Source organism: Hemiscyllium ocellatum, unplaced genomic scaffold (assembly GCF_020745735.1).
Source record: "Hemiscyllium ocellatum isolate sHemOce1 unplaced genomic scaffold, sHemOce1.pat.X.cur. scaffold_372_pat_ctg1, whole genome shotgun sequence".
Classification (NCBI taxonomy): Eukaryota; Metazoa; Chordata; class Chondrichthyes; order Orectolobiformes; family Hemiscylliidae; genus Hemiscyllium; species Hemiscyllium ocellatum.
Window position 1 is genome coordinate 32,393 of NW_026868595.1, and position 8,437 is coordinate 40,829.

General features: G+C 44.6%; 2 non-coding genes across 2 annotated transcripts; both read left to right on the forward strand.

Annotated features, from left to right (window-relative positions):
- The first annotated feature begins 5,088 nt into the window (after positions 1-5,088).
- Positions 5,089-5,170, forward strand: trnal-aag (transfer RNA leucine (anticodon AAG)). Its single transcript has one exon. It is a non-coding gene; the product is annotated as a tRNA-Leu (tRNA).
- A 2,823-nt stretch (positions 5,171-7,993) lies between these two features.
- Positions 7,994-8,075, forward strand: trnal-uag (transfer RNA leucine (anticodon UAG)). The gene has a single exon. It is a non-coding gene; the product is annotated as a tRNA-Leu (tRNA).
- Positions 8,076-8,437: the final 362 nt, after the last annotated feature.

The window sequence follows — 8,437 nt, forward strand, 5'->3', positions numbered from 1 at the left end:
CAGACTGAGAGGTAGAGACAAGGGGTGTTTCAGGGAGAAGAGAACCGTGTATACTAACAGAGATATGGAAGGTTGTAATGACTGAAGATGCTTACAGATACAAGAGGGCCTCTAGGTCCTGGAGACTACATAGATAGAAAGGCAAGGGAGAATGCCAGGTTGCTGGGTTGGAGACAGTTACACAGATGGGGAGTGTTGCACAAGCTGAAAGAGTTTCCTGTGGTCGGGAGGGTGGAGGGAAAGATGGTGAAATTTAATTTAATTAGCATCAAAGAATTGGAGAAGGATAAGGAGATTATAGATGGATGTAGAGACTGGATGAGTTGGCACTGAAAGTGAGTCTTATTGGAACTGGACAGTCACAAAGATTGCAGTTGGTGATAAGATCAGGAATTCGTCAGGGTCTTAAAGTGATTACACAACAAGGGAACATTAAAGGGGCTCCATAGATTGGGGATGTTGACAGGACTGGAAGAGGTTATACAGAAGGGGACAGCTTTATGAACTGTAGATGTTTATGGAGATAGTGGACAATTTGGAGCAGTTTACAGAGACATGAAAGTTTTTAGGACATTACTAAGATACACAGGCTTTAGTTAATGCAAGCTTGTGAAGCTTAATGGGACTGCAGGACTGAAGAAAAGTACACACAGCAGTGGTGGCTGCAGATGTTAATGGATTAGAGAGAGAATTGCAGGTTAGAGTGAGTGTGGAGTTCAGATTCTGACAGATATTGTCGGACCTGGAGTAGCCTTGGCAAATGGGGTGCTTGCATTTATATAAGGTGCTGAAGGGGCTGGAAGTGGGAAAGGATGTAGGGAGGGTTGTAGAGGCAGTTGGTGATTAGAAATAGGGAGGGCTGCAGAGACTGCATGGTATTAGATAGATGGCGGTTTCGAAGAGGAGGGGAAAGTGACAGAAATAGAGAAAGTGCAGTGGCTGAAGAGGATTCAGCAAACAGGAGGTTGAAAGATGCAGGACAATGTTACAAAGACAGGGACTGTTGTATGGATGGGAGGACCATGCAACGGCAGGGAAGGCTTTAAATCCTGTTGGATACTATTTTGCAGAGATAATGAGAGTTTCACAACTAAAAGTAGTTAGATCGATCAGGAGAGTTAGAGGATATTTGATCAGCTTTGAATGGAAGGTTTTTTCCAATGATAAGGAGAATTGTGGAGGCTGGAACAGGTGACATAGATAGGGAGCGTTTGAAGGAGGATATTCAGAAAAATGGTGGGCTGTAGGGATGGGACATGGTGAGAGTCACAGACAGAATTAGGGCAGCACATGAAGGTAATGGAAATGACTATTGTTGTCATAAGGGGAGGATGTGAAAGTTACAAAGATTTGTAGTGACCAGCATTATATCTGAGTCTTGTCTTCCGGGTCGAAAGTTAGAGGCCACTAACATCTCCCTGTGCTGTTTACTGTGAGTGACTTTACTGGTTGCAGAATTTACTAAAGGCTTTAGACCTGCCTCTCGATCTCTCTCTGGCTGACCAACCATCTTCAATGTGGTGATGGATGAGACAGGAGTTGGAATATCCTGAGTATCTGCAGGAGACAGAGAAACAGACAGAATGGGTAATTCGAATGATGCAGTGAGGATTACTCATGTAGAGGAGCACTGAGTCCAACAGAGATCTAGAAAAAGCCAGTCTCCGTCCCAGACTTCTGCTGCCTCCTCTCTCTGGAGTGAAGAATTCTGTTATCTCAGGATCTTAGACCAGCTGTAAAAGCGAGAGGCATTGACAGAGGCAGCAGTTAGACATTGAGGGATGCGACATGGAGAGTTAATGAGTGATATCATTAGAGCGCAGGAAGTTATCAGGATGAAAACATGGTGTCAAAAGAAGTGGTTCTGCTGCAGTGAGCACTGCTACCAGTACTCAGAGAGGAGTCAGCTATTTTACAGGGATGGTACAGCGCTGGGACCTGGTCAATCATATGACCGGGATTATTTAGAGTGCTTTAAACTGACACAGAAAAGGAGGGACAGGGCTCAGCTGAAAGGAAATTCCCAATTCCATAGATAAATGTTGAAATATTGAAACATGGGGATGTGGCTGAGGAGAAACAGAAAGAAACAGGAAGACACTGAGTTTAAGTAAAATTGTACATCAACAGATAAGTTTGTAACAGGAAATTGTGATTTTAAAAGTAAATTAATGCTTCTTAATTTGAGTGCATGAAGCATTTGCAATAAGGGATTTGCTCGTGTGACTTGTGATTTCTATCTAATTACCATCACGGAGACACGGTCACAAGGTGAACAAAAAAGTGAGGTATTAATATTCACAGGACACAACATTGTGAAAGTTCAGGCAGAATGGAAAGCAGAACGGGGAACTCTCACCATTAGAGATTGCAATAGATGGCTAAGACAATATGTGGCTTCAGATTATCAAACAGTCGGAGACCAAATTCTGGGTAATAAGGATCAGAACATAGGACTGGACGGACAGGTGTTCAGGGCCCCTTATAAGCATTCCAGTTTTAGACACTGCATTAACAGGGAATTATTGGAATTTGTAACAAATGCACTGGGATAATAGTGAATGGATTCAATCTTCCTATCTCACCATCTCATTGGTAATGGGTCACAGACAAGGCTGATTCTCTCCCATTCTCAGGGGAATCTGTTGGTGGGTGTACAGATCGATGTGGCCTTCCACAGACTGTGTTACACTTGGGGCAGAAGGTGACCATGGAAATGGGGTGGGTGGGGCATTGCTGTGACAGTGCGCTCCTTGTACTGTTTTCTCCTGGATTCCCCTTTTTCCCCACAGCAAATATCGAGGTGCGCAACCCCTACCTTGCTGCAGGAAGTCGAGGTTGAGAAAGTAAAAATCATTTAGCATTCATGCTCACTGTATCTGAAAATGCATTTACTTTGCCAGTTTTGTTTGTGATCCGTGTCAAATGCTTTCTGTTTTGCGATTCGTTCAATACATTACGAATTAACAGGCTTTCTGTTTTTCTGTGGTTACTTCCAGCTGCAAAAACTCCTCAACTGAGGATTTGGGAAAATTTCACAGAGTATGGTCAGTCGGGACAAAAGTAAGGAAGTCCTTCGTTTCTGCAGTGTTTCACAATACTACCTTTCCAGTGAGCAGTCGAACGGACTAAATGATTGTGCCACAGACTGCGACGGCCAGCTCTGCTTAAAATGTTATCTTGTTAAAGCCGGTGTAAGCAACACAACGTAATTGGGCTACACCGCGTGGAAACTGATACTTCGGTGTATCTCGTCCATGCATACCACATAGCCAAAATTAAACAAGTCCCATTAAACAACGAGCGATTGGAAACAGAAAGGTGAAAGGTAGAATGGCTTCAACGTTCAGTGTCGGATATCACTGAGCTGCAGCAGGGGCGGCTGTGGGCTTGTTTCTGTAGCATAGTGATCAGCACGTTCTCCTTCCGCAAGATAGGTTCCCGCGGTCGAAACTGTTTTGTTCTTCATCTGCAGCCTTTTACATGGACAAGAACGGAGCTTTCTTGCTTGCTTTCCCATCTGCAAACCTGCCTTCGAATTTGCTTGAACTAATCTGCTCTGTAGTGAAATGCAATGCATTTCCATTTGATTACTGTGCAGAGCATTGTAAAGATATTCTACAAACTGCTTCTGACCATGTGCCATTCAGTTTGAGAGTGCAGTTACCGATCCTTCCCCGAACAGCAAGACCGCATTTGCATTCCTTGCTCAGTCGGCCCGTTTCAAAGACAGGGAAGAAGCTGATGCGCTGGTGTCACAGTGCACCACGGATTCCTCAATTAGTCTGTCTGTCAAATGTACCCCAAAGTCGTATCTGAAAGGCCTCATTTGGAAGCTGTCTGTCGTTATTCAAAGTGCGAGAATTGGCACCAGAGGTCCTGAATCATGTTTTGGAGCAGTTCGCACGTTAGTGGCTCATTCAATCAGCAACAGCAATGAGAGAAATTGCACTCTCAGAGGAAGCTCTGGACCTGTGCTTTCATAGCGTCGCTAGTATTAAGGTGCGCCCCGAGATCTAAGCCATGTTGGAATTTAAACGGAGGAATCGACAAAGAGGCTGCAGAATAACATCGCATCCTTTTGGTTTTCTTTAAATCACTGATGAGCAGGAAAATGTCAACGGGGAGAGCGACTGGGAAAGTGAGGCAGTTACAGCTCTGGTGAAACTCCTTCTTTTTGAGTCACTCAGCAACAAGAGGTGTGAAGTCACTCAGGCGTGAGAGCTCTTCACATCGAAAACAAAAAGCAATCAAGTGCAGTTAGCACCTCTCCCGGAGTGGGGGTGGGGTGAGATAATTAGCTTTTGATTTCAAAAACTGCCTTTTAAATTGAGGTGAACAGAAACTGCATTTCTAATAAGCACCATGGAATTTAGCAAGATTTATTGAGTCGCTTCTCGTCGATTCCCACGCAGGTTTGCAACTCAGTTGTATCGATGTGGCTCATGTCCAGGTGTGAACATCCCTGCAGCCAATTGCACGGTTTAGGTCAAAGGCAAGGAAAGTGGCATCTCGAACTGGCCCCGAGGTCAGAGCATCCTCACACTGTGATCTGTCGTTCTCGGATTGTAATGCTACCTCCGCTTTTAGGCTGGAGAACATTCTTTGGGACTCTTATTCTGCAAAACAGACACAGTGACTGAATCTATGCTGCACGGTATGATGTGGAACACGGCCTGCTCAGCTTTGTGCATTTTCCCTGTAGTCCGGTGTGTTTCATGTTCCGTGTAAACGTGAAAGTTGTCCTATTTCGAGCAATGGGTGAAATCATTTAGCAAAGCAAGAATCGAAATTGCAGTAATGTCAAGCAGTTCATGGTTATTTGACCAAATCATAAGCGAACATGTTTGCTCACGCACTCACAGATACATTTGTAGCTGAAAAGAGTCTGAGAAGATAGCCTCAGCTTACCATTGATTTTTATCCGGATTGATGAGCTATCATTATTTGTTGCGAAATTGATATTGTAGCCGGCACATCCAAGCAGCCGTGCGAGTCGGAGAGGAGTCATGGAACCCATTTCACGTGACTTTCCATCTGTTGTCATGCAGGAGCTCAATTGGAAATGCATTGGGTGGCAGCACAGCTGGTAGTGTGGCCGAGCGGTCTAAGGCGCTGGATTAAGGCTCCAGTCTCGACAGGGGCGTGGGTTCGAATCCCACCACTGCCATTTCTACTGATCAGTTACAACGACAAAGCTGGTTAAAATGCCGTTTCCGTTCCCTCTGTCCACCAAAATATTTGATTTGCTTCCCGGGGAATTAAATGTATAGTGGGAAAGTGCCAAATTGTCTATGCTGTCTTGATCGTGTTCGCCTCCCGCGTGGAAAATTGCAAACAGCTCTACTGTTGCTTTATGTTCCAAGCATGTTGTGATTTTACTGGAACCGAATGGAGACTGCTATTTCATCGCTGTTGTGAAACAAAGTCCTGCGGTGAGTCGATTCATCGTTACTTGGCTTTCTGGCGAATGGGAAAATCGTTCCGATGAATTTTGATGTCATATGCTATTGAATTTCTCCAATTTCCTTCGTTTCTGTCCCGGAGACCCCTGAAGGGAAAGGTAATCTAATCGAGACTGTGATTGGTGAAATTCACTTTTTGTGGCCCATTCTTATTATGTTCTTTCTTTCTCTCTTTTCAGCATTGTCTGTGATATGGTGGTGCACTGAGGCTCAAGTATCATTGAAAAGTAATTTGGAATTGCCCTGTTGTTAGTTGTGAGATTATTTTACGGCTCATGCCATCGGAGTGTCTCACATTTAGCATTCATGCTCACTGTATCTGAAAATGCATTTGGTTTGCCAGTTTTGTTTGTGTTGCGTGCCAAATGTTTTCTGTTTTGCGATTCGTTCAATACATTACGAATTAACAGGCTTTCTGAGGTAATTTCCAGCTGCAAAAACTCCTCAACTGAGAATCTGTGAAAATTTCACAGAGTATGGTCAGTCGGAGCAAAAGTAAGGAAGTCCTTCGTTTCTGCAGTGTTTCACAATACTACCTTTCCAGTGAGCAGTCGAACAGACTAAATGATTGTGCCACAGACTGCGACGGCCAGCTCGGCTAAAAAGTTATCCTTTTAAAGCCGGTGTAAGCAACACAACGTTATTGGGCTACACCGCGTGAAAACAGATACTTCGGTGTATCTCGTCCATGCATACCACACAGCCAAAATTAAACAACTCCCATGAAACAACGAGCATTTGGAAACAGAAAGGTGAAAGGTAGAACGTCTTCAACTTTCAGTGTCGGATACCACTGAGCTGCAGCAGGGGCGGCTGTGGGCTTGTTTCTGTAGCATAGTGATCAGCACGTTCACCTTCCGCAAGATAGGTTCCCGCGGTCGAAACTGTTTTGTTCTTCATCTGCAGCCTTTTACATGGACAAGAACGGAGCTTTCCTGCTTGCTTTCCCATCTGCAAACCTGCCTTCGAATTTGCTTGAACAAATCTGCTCTCGTAGTGAAATGCAATGCATTTCCATTTGATTACTGTGCAGAGCATTGTAAAGATATTCTACAAACTGCTTCTGATCATGTGCCATTCAGTTTGAGAGTGTAGTTACCGATCCTTCCACGAAGAGCAATACTGCATTTGCATTCCTTGCTGAGGCGGCCCGGTTCAAAGACAGGGAAGAAGGTGATGCGCTGGTGTCACAGTGCACCACGGATTCCTGAACTATTCTGTCTGCCAAATGTACCCCAAAGTCGTATCTGAAAGGCCTCATTTGGAAGCTGTCTGTCGTTATTCAAAGTGCGAGAATTGGCACCAGAGGTCCTGCATCATGTTTTGGAGCAGTTCGCACGTTAGTGGCTCATTCAATCAGCAACAGCAATGAAAGAAATTGCACTCTCAGAGGAAGCTCTGGACCTGTGCTTTCAAAGCTAGCATTAAGGTGCGCCCCGAGATCTAAGCCATGTTGGAATTTAAACGGAGGAATCGACAAAGAGGCTGCAGAATAACATCGCATCCTTTTGGTTTTCATTAAATCACTGATGAGCAGGAAAATGTAAACGGGGAGAGCGACTGGGAAAGTGAGGCAGTTGCAGCTCTGTTGAAACTCCTTCTTTTTGAGTCACTCAGCAACAAGAGGCGTGAAGGTGACTCAGGCGTGAGAGCTCTTCACATCGAGAACAAAAAGCAATCAAGTGCAGTTAGCACCACTCCCGGAGTGGGGGTGGGGTGAGATAATTAGCTTTTGATTTCAGTTCCTCTGTTCAGAAACTGCCTTTTAAATTGAGGTGAACAGAAACTGCATTTCTAATAAGCACCATGGAATTTAGCAAGATTTTTTGAGTCGCTTCTCGTCGATTCCCACGCAGGTTTCCAACTCAGTTGATGTCGATGTGGCTCATGTCCAGGTGTGAACATCCCTGCAGCCAATTGCATAAAAGGCAAGGAAAGTGGCATCTCGAACTGGCCCCGAGGTCAGAGCATCCTCACAATGTGATCGGTCGTTCTCGGATTGTAATGCTACCTCCGGTGTTAGTGTGGAGAACATTCTTTGGGACTATTATTCTACAAAACAGACACAGTGACTGAAACTATGCTGCACGGTATGATGTGGAACACGGCCTGCTCAGCTTTGTTTATTTTCCCTGTAGTCCGGTGTGTTTCATGTTCCGTGTAAACGTGAAAGTTGTCCTATTTCGAGCAATGGGTGAAATCATTTAGCAAAGTAAGAATCGAAATTGCAGTAATGTCAAGCAGTTCATGGTTATTTGACCAAATCATAAGCGAACATGTATGCTCACGCACTCACAGATACATTTGTAGTTGAAAAGAGTCTGAGTAGATAGCCTCAGCTTACCATTGATTTTTATCCGGATTGATGGGCTATCATTATCTGCTGCGAAATTGATATTGTAGCCGGGCACATCCACGCAGCCGTGCGAGTCCGAGAGGGATCATGGAACCCTTTTCACGTGACTTTCCATCTGTTGTTATGCAGGAGCTCAATTGGAAGTGTAAGAAAATGTGCAACGGACGCAGTTGGTAGTGTGGCCGAGCGGTCTAAGGCGCTGGATTTAGGTTCCAGTCTCGACAGGGGCGTGGGTTCGAATCCCACCACTGCCATTGCTGCTGATCGACTGCAACGGTGCAGCTTGTTGAAATGCTGTTGCCACCACTGATGTTGTTTCGTTCAGAACAAAATTCGATTTGTTTTCCTGGGAATTAACTGTCGAGTGGGAAAGTGCCAAATTTCCTCTGCTGTCATGATCGTGTTCGCCTCCCGCGTGGAAAATTGCAAACATCTCTACTGTTGCTTTATGTTCCAAGCATGTTGAGATTTTACTGGAACCGAATGGAGACTGCTATTTCATCGCTGTTGTGAGTCGATTCATCGTTATTTGGCTTTCTGGCGAATGGGAAAATCGTTCCGATGAATTTTGATGTCATATGTTATTGAATTTCTCCAATTTCCTTCGTTTCTGTCC